General features: G+C 36.0%; 1 protein-coding gene and 1 pseudogene across 3 annotated transcripts in view; both read right to left on the reverse strand.

The window, feature by feature from the left end:
- Nucleotides 1-22,130, reverse strand: part of ADAMTS3 (ADAM metallopeptidase with thrombospondin type 1 motif 3) — a 248,032-nt gene that overhangs the window by 67,791 nt on the left and 158,111 nt on the right. The window lies entirely within an intron of this gene.
- On the reverse strand, nucleotides 1,669-4,908 carry LOC308502359 (UDP-N-acetylglucosamine--peptide N-acetylglucosaminyltransferase 110 kDa subunit-like; annotated as a pseudogene). The gene is made up of 2 exons: nucleotides 4,375-4,908; nucleotides 1,669-4,252 (listed from the first exon to the last, which is right to left on the reverse strand). The product of its transcript is annotated as a UDP-N-acetylglucosamine--peptide N-acetylglucosaminyltransferase 110 kDa subunit-like (transcript).

Here is a 22,130-nt window from a genome sequence, read left to right on the forward strand (position 1 = left end):
GTTTAAACTTCAAGCCCTCAATCCTATTCCAATGGTTCTTAATACCAAAAACTCAAGCTCCAGGAGGGCTCAGTCTAATCTGTATTCCAAACCAAGTAGTAGTACACTTCACTACTACTCAGGCTGAATCCATACAGATTTCAAGACCAAGTCCAGAAGACAGTTATAATATAATACCCTACAAGGTCTGAAAAGTAATTACTTGTATACATAGCTGTAATTACATGTATACAAATACTTGTATACCTACCTACATACATACATACATACATACATCCCTTCAGAGCTTTTAACCTATAACATGTTTTTTGATGAAATTTATTTAATGTATTCACAGTAACAGTGATTTACAGATCAAATATTTGAATACTCACACTTATCTGGGATTTCATTTTCGCTAACAGAAATAGGAAGAGCAGGACTCAAAAAAAAAAAATCTTATCACACATCATCACTTCTGGAAGCAGCATAGAGGAGCAGTCGAAGGTAAAACACTGGTGAAATAGGTCAAGACTAAGCCAAAAATTAAATCTATATTATTATCATCAATGACAGTACCACAACCATGTTCTTCATAATTAGTAATCATGCCTAAGAATTTTCATTTGGCACTAGGTGTCGTGTTTTAGAGAAAATACTCTGGGATGTTTTGAATCAGACTTGGTTTTGTTAGCTGAGTTACAGGAGAAATTGTTTTTTGGGGGTTTATAACAATAGAATTTATTCTCTCACAGTTCAGGAGGAAATTTTTCAAAGCAAAAAGAAGGCAAAACCACAAAACAAATTACAAATTTAGAAAATATTTGCAATATATCTCACAAAATTATATCACAATCATTTAATTGATAAAGAGCTCTTAAAAACTGGAAAGAGAAATACCAAATACCAATGGGGAAAAAGATGTGAACAGAGAGTTCAAAGAAAAAGCGGATGTCCTTCAACATATGAGAAAAAGCTGACCTTCACTCACAAGAGAAAGGAGAAATTTTAAAGTAGGGGGAGGGGAAGTGAAGGAAATAGACCAGAAAAAAATTCTGAATCATCATCTAAACCAACAAAGCGCTGATAGCTCCAAATATTAGGTCAGACACTGAAAGGACTGATACAGGCTCAAGTGGTTTATGAAACCTATAAAAAGATTACATCAGCAAAGTCCCCATTAACCTGCAAAGTTCAAAAACTGAAACAAGGAGCAACATTTTAGCTTAAAACCTTATCTGAAGAGAACTATATACACTTCACATGAATAAACACACATGAAACCAAACATTTTTAAAAGCTCCAATACCCCATATATAAAGAAAAAAAATATTTCAGAAGACCCACTCAATCCATGGAATCACAAAAAGGCAGCACAATCTAGATCTCCCCTCCACATTAACCATCCCATGAAGACTAAGGGAGAGCAGACCTTCTAGAAACCATGCACCAGCTGGTTGCTGCAAAATTCTATGTCAATTCTTTGTAGAACAGCAGTTTTCCATCCCTTGTGTCTCTCCTTATCACGCAGGATGAAAGCCTAGCTGTGCTATTCTAGTATACTTATTTGTCACCCATCTGCAATGTGATACTGTACAGATAAGTAAAAAGCACGTTATCTAGTTCCCTTTCCCCCAGAAGGTTGAGGCTCAGGTACAGCAGCAATTCTCCCGTGTATGCAGTCTTTATTTAGGCTGACTCAGTGACTTGGACAGACTTAATCATGTGATCAGGTTTGTTGCTAGCTGCATAATGCCCCTACATCTGTAGACAGAGCTGCTCTAGTTTCATTGTGTATTGTTCAGTGTAGGCCAGAGGGCTCGATATTCTCTGCTTCCAGACTTTGCCATGAATTTTCTTTAGATATTCTAGATCACTTCCCAGTTTCACAGCTATGTCATCATAATCTTGTCTATTTTTAGTAATAAGCTCAAGACAACGTAAACAAGTGAGCTGGGAAGGTACAGCTGGAGAAGCAAAAGTGTCTCCTGGCATAGTCACCATGGGTGTCCCCACCCAGAGGACACCCATCCCTGTGGAGTGCCCATTACAGAGTGGAGTGTCCAGGCAGACATCAGCCAGCTGGCCTCTCCTGACATGTTCCTCTGTAGGAGTAACAGATGAAAAAATGGTGTGGTTCTGGGGAAGACCCATGTTTTGTGCATACTATTTAATGTTAGGTTCTCCTACTGATTGATAGGAAATGCAACAGCTGCAGCACACTATTGGGAACACACTTCAGAATATTTGCCCACATCTGCAAAGTAGAAGGGTCAATTTTAGATAACTGATTAAAGTTACAGTACACAATGGCATCTTCCGGTAACCATACTTAGAATGTGTGGTAACAATAACGGTACAGGGAACCTCCTCTCCAGTGGCAGCCTTACTGTTGATCTGAGTAGTTGCCCGTCTGTTGCTAAAACTGAGTCCATTAATTGTTATCTGATTTTACCCTCTGTTAAACATTTCAATACTGCTTCTACAATAGTATTCATAGGAATAACTGCCATATTAAGAGCTGAATTACTGTTGTCTGTGTTGTCTCCTCCATCAGGATGTTTCATCTTGACAATTTTCGCATCTGGTTGACCATCAAGAAATGCTTTGAGGTCGATGCCATTCAGAACAATCCGATAGTCATAAATGTGCCCACTGGACTTAAAATCAATGACTGCCTTTTTCTCCAAAAGAGGGAACATATTAGCATGATCACCAATAAAGAAAGTATGGGGCATATAAACCAGTTTCTCAGAATACTGCCCAGAAACTTCAGCTGGTGAAGTTTCCTGATCAGTGATGATATAACCCATGAAAAGTGCACCACTAGTCGCTGGATATCCCAGCCACATTGCCTGAACAGGAGCTGGCCTGAGAGCAAACAGTTTATTTCAAGCACCCTTGGTATAACCATTCAGATTTACAATGATGTGTATACCGTCCCGATGGATGCGGTCAGCTGCTTTTCCATTGCATGGAATCTGAGAAAGATCAATGAAATGATTTGCTTCTATCATCACCTTCACTTGAAAGTTTGTGCCATCATCTGTGCATAGGGCATAACAGAATACCTCAGATTTATCAGGATTGTGCATGCCTGGGATAGACTGCATAAGGTGAGAAGGAGGATAATTCCTAAAGTCAGAACTCACATATCCTACATGTAGTCGACCATCGTTGAGCTTCAATTCCTTTGGATGTTGACATGGTGGTTGATGAAGAACTTTAATCTTATCCAAGCAGAGGTTCCCATAACTCTCAGCAATAGCCTTCCTGAAGCCATGAAAAAGACGATAACAGCGTACTATGATGAGGGTGCACAGACAATAACCTGTTCTTCTCTAACTGGTCGATGATGATATGAACCGACTTCTCCATTTGCTCCTCATAGTCTGTCCAATCACAGACAAGCTGCAGGCAATGAGCCAAGTTATAATAAGCATCAGGAAAATCAGGTTTAAGTTTCAGAGCAGTGTAGTAAGAAGATATTGCTTCTGGAATATTTTCTGAATCCTGGTGAATGGCAGCCAGCTTGCTGTGGGCATCTGCAAATGCCGGGTCAATCTGAATAACACGAGTATGACACTGCAAGGCTCCCTGAACATCCTGTATCTCCTTTAGCATGTTTCCCACATTAGAGTAGACATCAGCAAAGGTAGGACTGACTTTGAAGAGCCTCCTAATGATGCATCAGAGCTTCCTTTAGTTTTTCCTGCTGCTGCAGTACACATGCTAAATTTGAATGGGTAGCGGCAAACTCTGGGAAGATTTCTAATGCTCCATGATACAAGCAAACTGCTTTTCCCTGTTCTCGTTTGATATTGGCGAGGTTATTCAGACAGTGTGCAAGGGTGGGACATGGCTGGAGAGCTGTATTATAATAATGTGCTATAACAATTGGCTAGGTTGCCCTAAGCATCGGGGAAATGTGGTTGCGATTCAATAGCTCGCCTCTAGGTGTCCATTGCCAGATCTATCAGAGCTGCTCATAGCATACACACGCCAGGTAGCTGTGCAGCACTGCAGAATTTGGACTCAAGCTTAGAGCACAAATGTAAGCTGCCACAGCTCTGTCAAAACCCGTACCTCTTTCAAGACATTTCCTAAATTGATATTAACATCCAGAAATTTGAGATCAAGGGTGACAGCCTTTTCAAAGTGATGAATTGCAAGCCAAATTTCCTTTTGCACAATGAAAATACAGCCGAGATTACTCCAAGCTCCTGCCAAATTCAATTGTGTCTCAATTACTTTCAAATAATATGCCATATTTCTCATCATATGTCTTTTTGGTGTGTTCCTTGCTGGAAGAGGAGGTGTGTGTCTGCCATAGATCCAGGTCTCAAGCTTCTTACAGAGAGGCACCTTACTCATGAAAGAGGAGGTTTTACCCACCTGACATTTTCCTCCAAGTGACCCAGGGTTTTGAGCAGGTTTCCCTGGTCACTGTGAACACAGACCAAATTGGGATTGCACTAAAACGTAGACATGTAAGCTTGTACTGCCACTTCCATGTCACCTGCTGCTACCAAAGCAGCTGCCGGGTTAATATAACCATCGATGAAATCTGGTTTGAAACACAATGCATGCTGGTAACGCTCAACTGCTTTTCTACAATTGTCCTGTTTCTTTGTGCACGTTCTCCAAATTCAAATTGGCCCCTGTCAGATGGGGTTCTGTTTAATTGCCAGAGTGCTAAAGTGAGTAGATCTGTCCAGGCTTCCACACTGAAAGTATATAGATGAAAAGATTAAAAGCCCACCAGTATTGTCTGGCTCTTGTCTCCAGAGCTACAGGCAGCGTCTTCCAGTTGCCTCAAAACTCTCCTGCCTGATACTCTCAGTGTGTCAGCTCAGCTAACCCTTGGAATGAAAGCATACTTTTCATTGGTTCTGTGCTGTCAGCCACGTTGCTCACAGAAGACGCCATTTGGAACTTCTTGAGAGAGTGTGAGAAGGAGGTGATTGAGTCCCGCTGTCACCACTACTGGCAAGACAGTTTCGAGAGACAGTAGTGAGAGGGCAGCAGCTGGACCAGAGCTTTGGCAGGCTCGAGCAGCAGTAGCAGTTAAACTTCAAATCTCAGGAACCCTCGTTGGCTATCTACCTCTCAGTCTTAAACTGTATTCTTTCTTACTTATGATTTTTATAGTTCAGCTCTAAGTTGATAAGCAGAGGAAGAGGTCCCATGCCCAATTTACTAGATTGCAATCTAGTAAACTCACACTGCTAAAAGTTAAAGGTTTCTAAGTAAGCTCAATTGTGTAAAAGAAAGGTAAGATTCCATTTTACAGCTGTCAATTTCAAAGGGAAGTTATTTCCATCAGTTTTCTCTTATATGCTACTATTAATATATAGTATGTATTAAGGGTAAAAGATTTCTTTACCTCAAACTTCCCCAGAAATTACTTAAGCATACTAAATTTTTCTCTAAAGGCATATTTAAATAATTTAATAAAAATGTAAACAAGTTCTTATAGCCAAACTATGAATACTAACACTTGTCATTTATTCTTTTCGATAAATATTTAAAGAACAGGGCCAATTGACCTGGCAATGTTCTAAGCAGTTGGGAGCACACAAGGCAGACGTGGAGCCTCCCACGCAGAACTCTTTCCATTGATAAAAATAATGAAGCAGGGTAAGAAGAATTAAACAGAATGAGGGGAGTAAGAGCAACAAGTTGAGGAATGTACAATTTCAAATAAGGTGTTCAAAAGAAGGCAGAAAATACAGATCCTGCGAAATAATGGAATAAGCCACATGAATATCAAAGATATAGATGGGTGAGATATAAAGGAACTTTGTGTGTGTGTGTGTGTGTGTGTGTGTGTGTGTGTGTGTGTGTGTGTAAACTTTTTATTCAAATTTATAGTGTAGATATTTCGGAATGACAATATAGTATAACGTAAAGAAAATCAGAGTAGTTCAAGAGTTTGGTTGCCAAACTGTCTAAAATGGCCACACAAAGATTCCTGGAACCAGTGCATGTGATGAGATATCACTCCTATGATTATGTCATATGGCACAGTTGACCAGGAATGATAGAGGCATTATCCCGGTGTGTCTGATCTGATTTCATCAGCCATTAAAAGCAGGGCGCTTTCTCTGGCTGGTTGCAGAAAGCAGTGTCAGAAATTGAACCATGAGACGGCTATGATGTGCCATTGCTGGCTCTGAAGATGCGGGGAGCTTGTGCAAGGACCAGAGAGAGGCATCTATTAATAGTTGCTGAGAGTGAACCCCAGCCAACAGCCAGCAAGGAACCGGGAACCTCAGGCCTACAACAACAAAGACTTGAATTCTGCCAACAACCTGATGGAACTGGAAGTGGTTTCTTTCCCAAAGCCTCCAAATAAGAATTCAACCTGATTAGAACTCTGATTTTGGCCTTTAGCTATCCTAAGCATAGGACCCAGTCCAGTCACCTGAATTCTGAATTACAGAACTGTGAGCTAATACATTAAGTGTTGTTTTAAGCCGCTAAGTTCTTGGTTATTTGCCATGTAGCAACAGACAAATAATACAAAGAAAACAAAGCTTGAGCCCCAACTCTGCAATGATCCATCTGTATGATTTGGGGAAAGATGCCAAACTTCTCTGAGCCTCAGTTTTCTTACCTGTAAAATAAATGTGCTATGCTACAGGATCACTAACTCTTCCTCCTGGCTAAATTTCCATCATTAATAATTGGGCCATAATTTCACTAAATTACTAAAGGTGCTTATTGTTGTTACAGTTTTTTTAATCATATATGATTGATATATATATAATTTATTAGGATGGTGCAAAAGTAATTGCGGTTTAAAAGTTTAAAAATAATTGCAAAAACTGCAATTACTTTTGCACCAAACTAATATTTGTCGCTAAACCCTTGAAGGATACAATTCACAATTAAAATATTTTTACAAATGTGCTACACTACAAGAGAACCTGCACTATGATATAAAATACTTCATGACAATGTAGAATTCTAGTAATTTATCACAGTGAGACATAATCTTCTCATTCTCCATTTAAAGAAGAGCATAGAGTACCCATAAAAGTCTGGCGGCATCAGCAAATACACATAATGTGGCCAAAGACATCTTCAGTCTCTTCTCTGAAAAATAAAATGTTGTCTATTTTTCCAGATTTATAGAGAACCTATAAAAAGTTGAGTCAACATGACATTTTAATTATTTAAGTATTTACATATCCACAACACAGACCAGAATTTTATCCTCAGTGATTAAAAGTTCATTTTATGCCTTTTTGTTGGATGCAATAAAATTTTAATTATGCAACCTCCGATAAATTGTTACTGAAATAGAGTTATAAAAACATGGAATTAAAAATGCATACTAGCATAACACAATATTGAAGAAGCAGTCATTCTGCATTTTTTAAAAAAAATCTAAACTGCTATGCTCATTTGGATAATACTGACCAAATAGTTTTGACTTATGTTCAAACAGAAGGTCAGTTTTTATAATTATATATTGTCAATATATTTAAGCCATAGTAACTACTGCAAATTTAAGACAAATTTATGGCACAACAATATTTGCTATCAAATATTATGAATGGAATAGTGTAATTTCTAACCCACATATGTCAATATCCAAGTTAAATTTAATAACATAGCATTTTTTTGCATTCAAATAAAATTGTTGAGTCAATCTGAAAGTGAATTTCCACTAACAACACGTTGCTGAAATGAAACTATTCTTAGTCTAAGGAATCAAATATGCCAGAGGAAAGAGACAGTTATATTTACATTTTACCCATATAAATACATGCCTATACTACATTCTCCCAGATAGTACTGATCATATGGAAGCAAAAAATATTGGGAGTATTTTTAGATCTTCTATTTTTTAAGAAAACATATGGAATACAAACAGCTTTATTAGCTGTTTTAATGTTTTATCTTCTAATTCTAACATTTGTCGGTTCTGGGTTGCTATTGACTGATTTTTTTTCTCATTTTGCAATTTCCTGCTTCTTTGCATTCTTGGTAATTTTAATCAGATGTCTGACATAGAAAGTTTTACCTTGTTGGCTGTTGGATGTATCTGTATTCCTATAAATATTCTTGAGCTTTGTTCTTGGATGCAGTTAAATTAATTGAGAACAGTTTGGTTCTTTCAGGTCTTACTTTTAAGATATATTAATCAGGATCAGAGTGAGTCTCATCTAGAACTAATAATTCAGACCAACTGGGGCAAGACTCCTGTGTGTGCTCTCTCCAATGCTGGGTGAATCATGAGATATTCCAGTCTGCTTAGGAGGAATAAGCACTTTTCCCAGTCCAACAGAAGTCAGGCACTGTGACCTCTAGGTTTCTCAGGTGGTTCTTTTTCAAGCTTTGCATAGTTTCCTCACATGAATGTGTGGACCAGGACTCAGCTAAATACTAGAGGGTAACCTCTACAAATGTGCAGAGCTCTGTCTGTCTGTAGCTCTCTCTTCTCTCATACTCAGCCCTGTAAACTCTGGCCACCTTCATCTCCCAGTCTCTTAGCTCTGGCTTCTCAACTCTGAGTTTCTGCCAGGCTTAGCCTGAGTTCTCCCTCCCTCGGATTCAGACTGGAAACCCTCCAGGCAATAAACTGGGATAATGATGAGGCTCACCTCATTTATTTCTCGTTTTTAGGGACCAGTGTTCATTGCCAGATACCCAGTGTTTGCAAACTATTGTTTCATATATTTTGTCCATTTCTGGTATTTTAAAGCAGGAAGGTAAATCCAGTCTTTATTATTTCATCTTGGCCAGAAGCAGAAGTTCACTTAATTGGATTTTGCTAAGAGCATATGGTGGTTTAGAAGCTTGGATTTACCAGCATGCTATTCTGTAACATGACTTAGAATTTTCCACAGGCATTCACCTTTCCCTAAATGACTTTCTAGACACATTTACTTGGACTTGTGGAAGTTAGCTAGTTGTGAAATGTTCAGTGTAAAAACTCTGACATTGTTCTTTTAATTTAAAAAAATCATACATTTATGAGATATGAAATCTCCTTGAAAATGTCCTTGCAACACAGGGTATCATATGCAAGGGAGAACAATTTAAGGTTGAACAGTATTTAGTAAACCTCCAAAATAAAAATTACTATTCACCTTTCTCAGAAAAGAATGTGAACTTTATTGTTCACTGAGAGCTGGCTGAGCCAAAAGATACTGTAAAAGTTTTTACAGAAAGAAACTGTCTTCCAAGAGTAGCCAAAAGGAAAAACAAACAAACAAACAAAAAACCCAGCTGCTTGCTACTTAACAAAAACATGGAGAGAGTTCAAAAAATTAAAACCTTAGCAAACGTAGGTATCGCTTTACAGTCTAAAGGACACAATGTTTGAAATCTTCACTGAAAATGTTTTGCACTAAGTTTTTTAGAGAATTGCCAACTAGGCTTTTAAAAATCATGTTTAGATGAAGAAAATTGGGGGTGTACTTCAGGAAGTCATGTTACAGAGGTGAAGGCAAGAAATACGTTCTATAAATCAAGGTTCACCGAGGCCCTTAAAATCAACAACAGGCAAAATGAAACTGCTCACTCAAAAAGGAATCATTTCATGATAAGTGAAGGAAGGTGAAACAAAGACAATTCATGGTGCATTAGGTCTTATTATATCTAAATTCATCTTTATAGATTTTAGAGATCTTTTTGCATTTTTAGAACAAGAAACCCAAATTTAATATGTTTAACTCAAACTGAGGAATGACATATTGGTTAGATTAACACAGATGTAGTGAAAACATTTAACCACTATCATTAAATAAATATTGATATTTTCTTTAAATATCAGAGGGAAACCCAAACTATAACTAGTAAGTCTATTTCTAAGTGAATGTCAGTTTATTTCACCTCAACTAACAGAGACCTAACAGATTGGTAACACAAGGAGAATCCTCATATATGAAAATGTTGGAATTACTAGAAAAGGTTCATTAATTCCTTTCCTCCTGCCATCCCCATTCCTCCCTTTTCCTTTCTTTTCTCCTTCCTCCATTCCTTGCTCCCCTCACTCCTTCTTTTCATTTTTTTCCCTTCCTCTCCTTCTTAATGCCTTCGTCCCATCTATTTCCAAACATTTCTTGAGCACCTTTTCAGCATAGAATATGATCTAGCTTCTAGGAACAAAAGATAAGTAAGTCCAGTGCCTTCATTGAGGACGTCACAGCTGAACAGGAGAGAAAGATCTATAAACAGATACTTGCATACCAGGTAAGTATGTAACTGAAGAAGAATCAAGTTATTCCACCTGGAAAAATCTAGAAAGTTTCAACAGAGGAGGTGACATATGAGTTGGATATTAAAAGATTCAAAAAAGTTAGACATGTGGAAAAATAGGGAGGCAATGGACACACATGTGCAGAAGACCTGGAAAAATACTGACATATTGGGGAAACAGAACTTCAAAGAAGATGGAGCAAAAAGTAAGTGAAGATTTGTATTGAGGGATGTGGTCAGGCGAGAACATGAAGAATCTTAAATATTCTATAGACAGGCGTAGGGCTGATTCTCCTGGGGCAGTTCTGTATCATGCTCGTTATCCCGGCATAATTAGCAGTACTTTCTTTCATCTTCGTATGTCTCCTGATTTGAACAGTGAATTAAGCGGTCATCCTTCTTCCGATAGGTCTCTCAGTCTCAGAATATGATTTCTAGAAGGCAGAGATGACTCGAATTCTCTTTTGCACACCGGTGTTCAGTGGAACAGACTGACTGCCTAACAGGGTTTCCACGTTCTCTTTGCAGTGATGGTCTTTCCTGGTTGTGGGGACAGGAGTGGTGAATTTGGTTACTTGGCAGGCGACATCTGTTCCAATCTCCTTGTGGTGCCTACTCCCACAGAAGCTGGAACTATCTGCCCCAGTGTACTTGCAGCTAGGATTCCAGGTGAGAATCTGGTTAAGCCAATTCGACGCCCTCATGTGAGGTTTGGAATCCAGACGTGGCTAATGCGGTTGGGGAGACACTGGAGACGCGTTTTCTTTAGCAGCATCCTAGGTCTAGTCGTGAGCGGTGTGGATGCTGAAAGTGTCGTAGTCGTAATGGCAGCTTGTTAGCCTCAGAAATCATCCTCGGTGGCAAGGTCTTGGAGTCAACAGGTCCGGCAGCAGCTTGCTCATTTCCTCCCTCTCTGACTAGAGCTGCAATAACAGCTGCCCGGGTGGGCCAGGCTGCTGTATCCTTCTGGCATGGTCCTGGAGCCCAGGCCTAGGGGCCACTCCTCCAATTCTTCCAACAATTTAACGTGCACTTAATTATTTATATTAAATCCTTTAAAGCTTAAAATAGCTAGTGTGGTTTCAATTTCCTGGAACTGAACCTTGACATATATATGGTAAGTTATTTAACAACATTGGACCTGAAATCCATAGCCGTGTAATAAGAGGTTAGGGCTAGTCAATGGCCTGAAAGGTTTTTTCTATTTCTAGAATACTGCTTGTGTGATTCTACACTTTTGTGGAGTTTGCCTGATACCTCTATTTGTCTCTCCTGCATCCCTCAGAAACTGCTGCCAATCTGGCCTCTAGCTTATAGTGCCATATAACTGTTTCTCAAAGAGCACTATTAATATACTTTTAGTCATTGGAAAATGCAGGAAAAGCCATTGGACGTAAACAAGGCAGGAAAGAGAGGTCACTCATTTATTTAACAAACATTATTGAACATCAATTATGTGCCAGGTGCTCTTTAAAATGTTATACACTCCTTAACCTAGTCCAAGCATTGTTTAGACAACATTCCTCAAATTACTCATTTTATCTTTGTCTTGTTTGCAATGTAATAGCTTTCAGTCCCCACCCTATAGATACCCTTCTCTACCCCTTTCCATTCCAGGCTTCAGTCAGTATAGCTCCTTCTTTATAGATACTGACCTGAGTCAAATGAGGATTTCTTTTTCTATTTCTCTAGACCACTGTCTCCATTTCTCAGCTCACTTTGCTTTCTTCAACACAGTGAATTGTCACACATTCTTTTCACTGACACAGTCTTTCAACTCTGCATTTCGTTCTCCCCTCTTAGTTTTACATATGTCCCTTTAGGTGGCTCTTCGCTGGATCCAGTGTTGCTGAGAATTACCCAAGGCCTTTGCTTTGTATACAGACTTCCTTGGACAACTAGTTCAGTCAGAGAGTTGCAACACATTTTTAACCCTTAGGTTACCTATCCTGAGTTACAGAGCATTTCTACCTTCTGTTCCACTGTCTTCTCATTGTTTTTATTCTCAAACCATTAACTTATCTCAACATGATATATCTTTCAACAATATTGTACTTTATTTCCAGGCAATCAAAACCCTGGAGTTATTTTTACTTTATTTGTCTCATCAGGCCATTTCCAAATTATGACAATTCTTGCTACATACTATTCTTAGATTTGCCATTTTATTTGCATTTCTGCATCCAACTTTGTAATGCAGGTTCAATATATTGGTCTATTTCTTCTCTTTAGCTGTTTGATGTCTCCTCTATCATATGTTCAACCACTTAAATTACCTTCTTTAAATGTTACTCCAAAAGCTTTTAGTAGTGCAAATGTCCTTTCTTCATTAAATCTAAACCTTTGGCATTGGCCAAACATTTCACTACCTAAGCTATACATCTCTTATTAGAGCTTCATTTTATTTTCCTCTAGAAGAATTAACCTAATTATTTTTTAAAAATCTACTCATTTTTGCCATTTTACTTATTTAATCAGCCTACAATGTCGTCCACCTGAACAAAACATTATCTTAAAAAGTCCTTAAAAAAACTTGAGGAAAGTCTTCCCTGTTTAAGGATCATTTCATCTGACTATAATCAATATATTCAACAGTCCCAGAGGACTTTCAATTAATGTTTGTAAAGGCAAAACTTCAAAAAAAATGTTCAATGGAAAATTCACGTGTTATATTTTTCCTCTTATTCAATGGACATCTGAGTAAGTTCTCTGTAGAGCAAAGAATAGTCACAGATAACAAAACTTACCACAGCACGTAATTTCATGTAACAACAAAGCTAGGTATACACTACATACTACTTTTTAGGATACAGTTGCACTCATATAAGAATTTGAGAGTTAGTGAATCTTTATCCTATTTGCTTTGGAATTCTTTATTATATTGACTATGGTATTGTAGACAGAGGGACATAAATAAATGTTCTTAAATGCAGAATACTTTTGTAATTTAAAAAATCTGATAATTAATGATTGCGTCCCTTTTTTATAAATGGGAAATGTGCTAAAAAGTAGTCCAATAAGCCTGAAACACAATAAGAAATCAATAAATGTTTGATAAACAAATAAATGAGTGAACAAATCAGCAGGTAAATGATGAGTTTAGAAAAAAATGAGGATATGAATGGATCATAGTGTCAGTGTGAAAAAAGTAGAGGAATAGAAAAGGAAAACAACAGCTAATTGTTACTTAAGTTTCTAATAGTACAAGAAGTGATAATATCAAAGAAAACCTTGACACAAGTTATACATTCAAGAAAATGGGTACAAGTAAATAATCTTATCACAACACACACAGAGGCAAACACTATAATACTATATGATATATTATAGCTTATGGACATATAAAATATAGTCAATACTTATTATTCCTGGATTCCGTATTTGTGAATTTGCTCATTCACTAATATTTATTTGCAATTTCCAAGTTAAAACTGCTTTCTCAGTCATCTGCAGACATGCGCAGAGGTGAAAAAAACACTCAGGTAAGCAAGAATATAAAAAAAACACAGAATTTTGATTTATGAGAAAGAAATACATCAATATTTCCAAATGACGTGGTTGATTTTATAGAAAATTCAAGACTCTACAGATAGAGTATTAGAATTAATAAATGAAATAAGCATGTCACTGAATACAAATCCAATATATAAAATTACTTGAATTCGATATACAGTTGACCCTTGAACAATGCAGGGGTTGGGGAGCTGACCCCTGCACAGTTGAAAATCCATGTACAACTTTTGACTCATCAAAAACTTAACTACAGTACCTCGATATCTGTGGGGGTTGGTTCTAGACCACACCTGCATATCAGAATCTGCAGATGCTCAAGTCCCTTATATAAAGTGGCATAAAACAATGTATACAGTGGGCCCTCTGAATCCAGGGATTTCTAATCACAGACTGAAAATATTGTTTGAATCACTGATGTGAAACCTGGAGATACAGAGAGCCAACTGTATATTTATTGAAAAATAATCCACATATAAGTGCACCCATGTAGTGCAAACTCTTGTTGTTCAAGGGTTAACTGTATTAAAAGCAAATGATGAGAAATGAAATTTATCAAGAAATAATAAGAAAAGCAATATCATTTAAAAGAGTATAAAACTAAAATTTTCAGGAAAAAAAATTCAAACAAAAATGTGCTAGACCTCTACACTGAAAACTATAAACATTACTTAAAGGTACTGAGCCACAGAATTGGAGAAAATATTTGCAACATATAGCTGACAAAGCATTCATAACCAGAATATATAAGTACTCCTACAAAGTGCTAAGTACTCATACTAAGTACTCCAACAAGAACAAGACAGACATCCATTTTTAAACGTGTCCTTAATTATGTACTTTATAAAAATAACAGTCTAATAGCCAATAGGTACATATGAAGGTTCTCAACATTGTTAGCCACCAAGAAAAATAAAGCTAGATAAAACATACCTACTTCAATGGCTAAAATGGAAAATGAAACAATTCCAAGAATTGGATAATATTTGAATCATCTGGAACTCTCATACACTGTAAGTGGGAAATGTATATCGATACACGACTTTCTAAACCATTTAACATTTTCTACTATAGTTGAATATATGAAAACCCTATGACATAGCGATTCTATGTAAAACTGAAACAGAAATGAGTGCATATGTCCATCCACCATAATACATGTACAAAAATATTCATAGCTATTTATAATAGGTAAAACTGGAAAATAGATTGGATGAATAAAATATAGCAAATTGTACAGTGAAATAGTAGAAAGCAATAAAAATGAACAAATTATTACTGCATGCAGCAACATGGATTAACCTTATGGACATAATGTTAAGTTAAAAAAACAGACAAAAAAGGAATATTATATGATTTAATTTACATTATACATACTAATTTCATGAAAGGGCCAAACCACACGATGTTAATAGAATTCAGAATGGTGATTACCTTGGTGGGGTACCAATAGGAGATGGTACAAGGTAAGCTTTTGGGATGCTGGAAATATTCTATAACTTGATATGCATGATGGTTACATTTGTAAAAATTCATTGAGCTGAAAATTTAAGACTTATAAACTTTACTGTATGTATACTATAAATCAAGAAAAAATACAAAGAAACACAATAAGGTTTAAATATGAATCTATTCTATCATACGCTAATGCCTTGTTTGACACGTGAGTATAGAAATGTGAAACATTGGAGAACATCATAAAAATCCCTGAAGAACATAACGTAGCAATCTAAATTGATGGAAACAAATTTATGCAAGAACGGCAAAAAGCCTCCCACAAAGACTGCCTTCTCTCCTCCTAAAAAAAGTGACTTGATAACAAAAACACTTTAAATCAATCCACAAAATTTACTTCTTAAAGAGTGGAATGTCTGGTTAATGTAAGCCTAGCTAGAGTACACAGGACATTTGTCAGATTTTTGCCAAAGAATGCCTATGAGATCATTCTTCAAAAGGCCACCCCCTCTCCATATTCCTGACATGATATAAACTACTTTGGTATTTATGTATGCTGAACACTGCTTTAGTGTATTTTATAGGTCTTTAAATAAAACCAGCTGTCATTCTAGCTAACATTAAGAAAAAGAGAAGAAAAGAAACATGGTTTCTCTATAGCACTCTCGTGTGCCTTAAGAATCACCTAATTCTTAGGGTCTCCTTTCAGACATTTGACTGCAGTAAGGCTGTAATGGGTTTTAGAATCTGCACTTCAAGAAGCACTCCAGGAGATCCTGAATCACATGATTTGGGTTGTACATTTACAATACTCTACAGTATGAACTGTTCATTTTCAGTTGATCTGCTTATTTTAAAAATGTAATGTCTTTTCTCTGTGATCTTAATTAGCTTGGATGATAAAACCTAGTACAATAAACAATAAACTTCGCATGTCCTTATCTTATAAAACATTATGTTTTATTTGATATTTAGATTTCATTTTTCTCAGTCACATCAGTGTAACAGCACTGACCTATTAAATAATCCAAGAAGGAAAGTAACTGAAGTAATGCTTTTCCATATTAGTTAAGTGCTATGTGCATAAAACAATTTCTCATCAGATAAACCATTAATTTTTTATTAATAAGAAAGGTACCTGAGAGAGATTTGGACCAGAGTCATCTAAGTCTGTCAATATAGAAATTCAGGATTAACTGAATTCAACAAATTTAAAGACCAATGTGTATTATTAAAATACTGGGGAGAGATTATAAAGTGAATTTACCTAGGCTAATTGAAGGGCAGAGATTCACAGGTGGGGGAGTGGGTGAAGGGGGAAGGGAGGGAAGAAGGAAGGAAGGAAGGAAGGAAGGAAGGAAGGAAGGAAGGAAGGAAGGAAGGAAGGAAGGAAGGGAAGAAAAAGCTGAAAAAGACTGAAGAGGCGATAGAGAAATAAATGATCTGTAATTTAAGATGGGATAGCGATAAGATGAGAGAGCAAGACCTAAGAACCCATTCACAGAAAGTAGAAGGTATAATTTAATAAAATAATTTTTACTATTTTTTAGTTTTTACTATTGGAAAAATGATTTCTTAAATAAGAAATTAAAAAACCAAAAACAGTGAGCCAGATTAGTATGTTGCTCTGTTATGAGCCTTGGGAAACTCCCTTGATTTTTTCACTTCTGCACCCATATAAAATGGAGAAACCATCCATTGGGCCTACCTTGGACCTCAAGCTATTATTGTGCAAATAATGAATTAAGATTAGTGAATTGTTTTGAGTTTCTCAACATATAGCATATAGTTATTTAGAATATTATGCCCTTTATTTATACTAACTTAAGTTACATGAGTTAACATTTTAATCACATTTGGTATCATGAACATGAATTAAGAAAATGCTAGAGTGGAAATGTATTATGCAGAAAAGGCCATGTGAAAAAAAAATATTGCTAAATCTTTTAGTTAAAGAACACGATTACTTCCCCTCTCTCCTTCTTACCCCAAATATTGGACACCATTTACATTTGAAGGTGCTGGAAATACTAAGACCTTGCTTGGTTTAATAATATTGAAGATATGACAGCAATATTGATGAAATAAGTAGCACCTACCAAACACTTAAAATGCTAATTGGATCTAATTACTAGTAATTATGTCACTCTGAAAGCACATCACTACTTTAACAAACATATCAACGAATTATTGTCATGGGTAAAAATAAAATAGTCCTCATCTTTAAGAAGCTAGCAAAATTAATAAACTATACTCAAAGGTTAAGTATTATCATCATTAGGATTAATTTATATATAATTAATGCATATTTTTTATTACAGAACTGTAGGGAGAATTATTCTAAAGGAGGAGGACAGAAAGATGGAACAAATCATTATCCCAACTGTAATGTAGAAACGGCCTGCTAATTGTGGCTTGCTAATCTCACTATGTGACTGACATTGGGTCATGACAGTCCTAATTTTTCTAATCCTTTTTTCATTTGGGGTAAGACTATGTAGTTATGGACTCACGCTGACTGCCTTGATGGCATTTGATTTTTATCCATGTACTGTTCATGTATGTGTTAAACTCCTAGGACAATGCCTTTCACACCATCGATTTTCCCCCCTTGAATGTCCTACTCTCTGACAGTGACTAATAATGCAATCAAGATGAAGCTTAAATCAAACAATAGTGCAGCATGCTGAAAAGGATATAGATCCTTGACCTGGAAGTCTGTGGCCTCATCAGATTCTACAGAAGTTAACAAATATCAAACAGAAATTTCTTTTTGTAACTTTAGTTTTCCTAATTTTGTGACTGCTTGACAGAGCAAAGCAGCTTGTACAAACACATTTACTTGCTTCATTTCTTCATGTAATTAACGACATATTTCATGAGAGACTGAGTAATAAATGTTATTTGTTGAAATGTACAATTTTACACAAATGAATGTACATAACCAAAGAAAAGAATGCCACTGGTTTTCTGTATTATGGAAATGCACACCACACACACACACGCACTCACACATGATTAGAAGAGACTGCAAAATATTTTGTTTATTGGTACCACATAGACTTTCATACCTAAGACATGTTCTTCAGTAATTTTTAATATTAGTGTTTAAGATTGTATAATAAAAATTAACCAATTGAACTATCTACCCAAATATAGTTTAAATATAAATACTAATAAATACCTCGATTTTCCCTCTTTGATATGAAACCAGCATAGTCTATATTTACTATAGTAAAAGATTTTTGAAAATTATCTTTATTTTTCCTTATTTAATATACATCTCATTAACAACAAATTAATACCATATTCTAGGCACTGTTAATTAATATATTAAGTTAATATATTAACTTAATTAATCCTCAGAGCAACTCTATGAAATAGGTGATATTACTGTCTCCATTCTACAGATGAGGAAATGAGCCACCGAAACATTGACTTGCAGAGTCACACACTTAGGCAGAAGAGCTTGTGTTTGAGCTCAGGGAATTTGGCTCGAGTCCATCCTCCTATTTACTATGCTATCCTACTTTTCTGAGATATCCTACTTTTCTGAGAGATACACAGTTTGAATTTCTGCAGGTTAAAAAACAATAAAGGGTGTAAATAGTGTAAATCAAACTTCTCAAAAAATCTGCAACATGTTATATAAAAATGTAGTGATGCATGAATGAATACAGGGAATAAACACGAAAAAGTCCAAATTCAAAACGCAGATCCACATATGCACATGGATCACACACAGGGAAAAAAAGAAATTGGAAGGATATATTCTAAAAGGGATTCCCTTTTTCAATTTTGTTTATTTTTCTCCAAATTTTGATAACTATTATAACTAGAAAAAATCAGTAAAAGCTATTCAAAAGAAAAATAAATGAATAAAAAAGGCAAATTTATGGGCAACTTTTAAAGAATGCTTATTTAATGTGTACAGGAATACATACCAGCTCCAGGAAGCTTTTGCGTCTTTTTAAAAAAAATATAACAACACTTTATAAGTACATATATTTTGCACTTTCTCTACTATACTTTAAATTTGTGTTTGTTTCGCCTCCCCTGCTAGTTCTGTAGAGTTGTTAAGGAATTGACCATGATTCATTTCTATTTGCATCCACAGTGCCAACACAATATAAGGCCTGGCACTTAATGGTTGAGGAATTTCATACTTGTAGGAACAAAAAAAGTAAGGACAACATCACATATGAACAAAATTGTTTCAGAGGCTAATATCTACCAGACGTGACCTCATAATTGCATAAAGATGTACGTAGCTGTGTGGGCATGAAGAAGGCAGGTTATCAGCTGGAGAAATAAGAGCCATTTCCATCACAGCTGGAAAAATCACTGACATTAATTCTACCTCCTTGTATTTCTGGTAAATATTTTACTCATACTTGCCAACCTCTTCTTGAAAACCTTTCCCACATCTCCACACCACAATGTCATTCCTGTTTCCCACAACTCTTGATGCATACCTTTAGTATATGTATAATAGAGCTGCATTATAGTGCTATTTGTAAGTATGTTCTTTGGCTGCCTTAGGAGCTCCCAGAAGGCAAGAAGCACGCATTACACACCAGGACCACTGCATACAGTATTGCAGGTTGTGCACTGCACTGGGCACCACATCTAGAGAGATGCAGTAAACGTCAGGTGTATCATAAATTGATATATTTCTAACATCAATTTTTCTGGTGTATGACTGTAAAGTATCTTGAAGAGAGAGTCTTTTATATTCTAATATTCTAAGTTCCTGGAACACGGAAGGTATATAAGTATATATATGTATATATGTATATATATATATATAAAATACACACACACACGCACACACACACACACACACACACCAAGAACTGAACCAGTAACTAATGCAGAAAAAATTAATGTACTGAATACTGGTTTTATCATTCAAGTTGATATGTAGGAGAAAATGGAGTCAATATGACAAACAACATACAGGAAAACGTGATAAAATTAAAGATCTTTTGGCAATAAATATTGATGAATTTTAAGGTCTAAGGACATGTAAATTGTCTATGAAGTGAATATTGTAAGCTTTATCATTACACCGTACACTAAAGCAACCAACGTGGGAAACCGGGTCCAGGAATTTGCTCTGCCTCCTATAGTACTTATCAGGTTTAATGTCACAAAGCATGACAAGCACTCCTACCATGTTTCCCCGAAAATAAGACTTAACTGGAAAATAAGCCCTAGCATGATTTTTCAGGACATTCCCTGAACACAAGCCTTAATACATCTTTTGGAGCAAAAATTAATATCAGACTTGGTCTTACTTTCGGGGAAACATGGTATTTAGGTTTAATCACGTGATGTTTTCACTTTCAGGTCTACAAGTCTGCTGGATCCAAGAGACCTATTAATAGGGCAAGAGGCCTTACAAAACAACAACACTACAAAATAGTCTGGATTTCTTGGCTCTCTACTCTTTCATTTAACCAATATTTTTTTTTTTTGACTATGCTTTGTATAAAATACTATGTTGAGTACTAGCATACTTTAGGCAGATTCATGACACAAAACTTCTTAGCAAGATGATAGCTGTTCACTGTTTTGATCTTCACTGTTGGATGATAGTAGAAGATACTAACCTAGGTGATGTGAAATTTTTAAATCTAACCCAGGTTGCCAGAGGTATAATTTAATCTAGTGTTAGGGTGTGCCCTGCTCTGAATGAAGGTGTATATTCAGATTTCCCAAGCTATGCTCTTTAGGGCTCCTTTTAGTAACTACCTTTGTCTTTAAAAGCATATATATCTATATCTTTATCTATATCTATATCTATATCTATCAGCAAAGAAAAATATAAATAGGATAGAATTTCCTAAAATCTGAATGGCATCAAGCCACAAATTTAGGAAATGCTACAAAACCAAAGGATGATAAATAGAAAGAAAACCATACTGAGTCTGTGAAATCCAAAGACAAAAAGGAAATTGTAGAATCAGTCATTGAGAAAAAGAAACATTACTTTCAAGAGAACAACAATCTGACTGGCAAGCTGATTTCTCAGTAGAAATGATGCAAGTCAAAAGACAGCGCAATCACATTTTTAAAATGCCAAAAGAAAATATTTTAGTAAAATAACCTTCAAAAACAAGGCAAAATAAAGATATTCTCAGATAAGCAGAACTAAAACCATCAATCAAAACCGTTGTCAGCAGACGTATAGGAAAAGGTATGTTAAAGGAAGTTCTTCCAACAAAAGGAAGGTGATAGCGGATGAAAACTTGTATAGAAAGGAATGAAGAGAACCAGAAAAAGTAGGTAAATAAAAATAAATCTTGACTATTTGGGGGAGTTAAAAAATATACATAGAATTAAAACACATCATAATAATAACCTAAATGTTGGTAGGGAGCAATAAATGGAATTAAGTTGGTCTCAGATTTAGCATTTTCCTAAGAAATATCAAAAATTATACTGGACTACATTAAGTAAAGTATGAATGTTGCAATTTTGGGGTAAACACTAAAAGAATGCAAGAAATATTTACATAAACAGCTAATCGAAATGGAATTTTGATTCCAGGTGGAAATGGAATAATAAAAAAAAAGTACTCGAGTAATTCAAAAGAAGGCAGGAAAGTAGAAAAAGAGGAACATAAAGAGGAACAAGACAAGAAATGAGTAACATTGTAAATATAATACCAAATATAGCATTAATTGTTGTTGTAGGTTTAACTGTATCCCCTAAAAAGATACCTTTAAGTTCTAAGCCCTGACACCCATAAATATAACCTTATTTGGAAGTAGTACCATTGCAGATGTGATCATATTAAGATAAGGTCATACTAAGTTAGGAAGGGCCCTTATTCAATGATTGATCTCCTTATAAGAAGAGGGAAATTTAGACACAGATACACAGGGAGAACATGACGTGATGATGGAAGAAGAGATTAGAGTGATGCAGGCCAAGGAATGCTAAGGATTGCCAGCACAACACCA

This window comes from Rhinolophus hipposideros, assembly GCF_964194185.1.
Source record: "Rhinolophus hipposideros genome assembly, chromosome: 1".
Taxonomy (NCBI): domain Eukaryota; kingdom Metazoa; phylum Chordata; class Mammalia; order Chiroptera; family Rhinolophidae; genus Rhinolophus; species Rhinolophus hipposideros.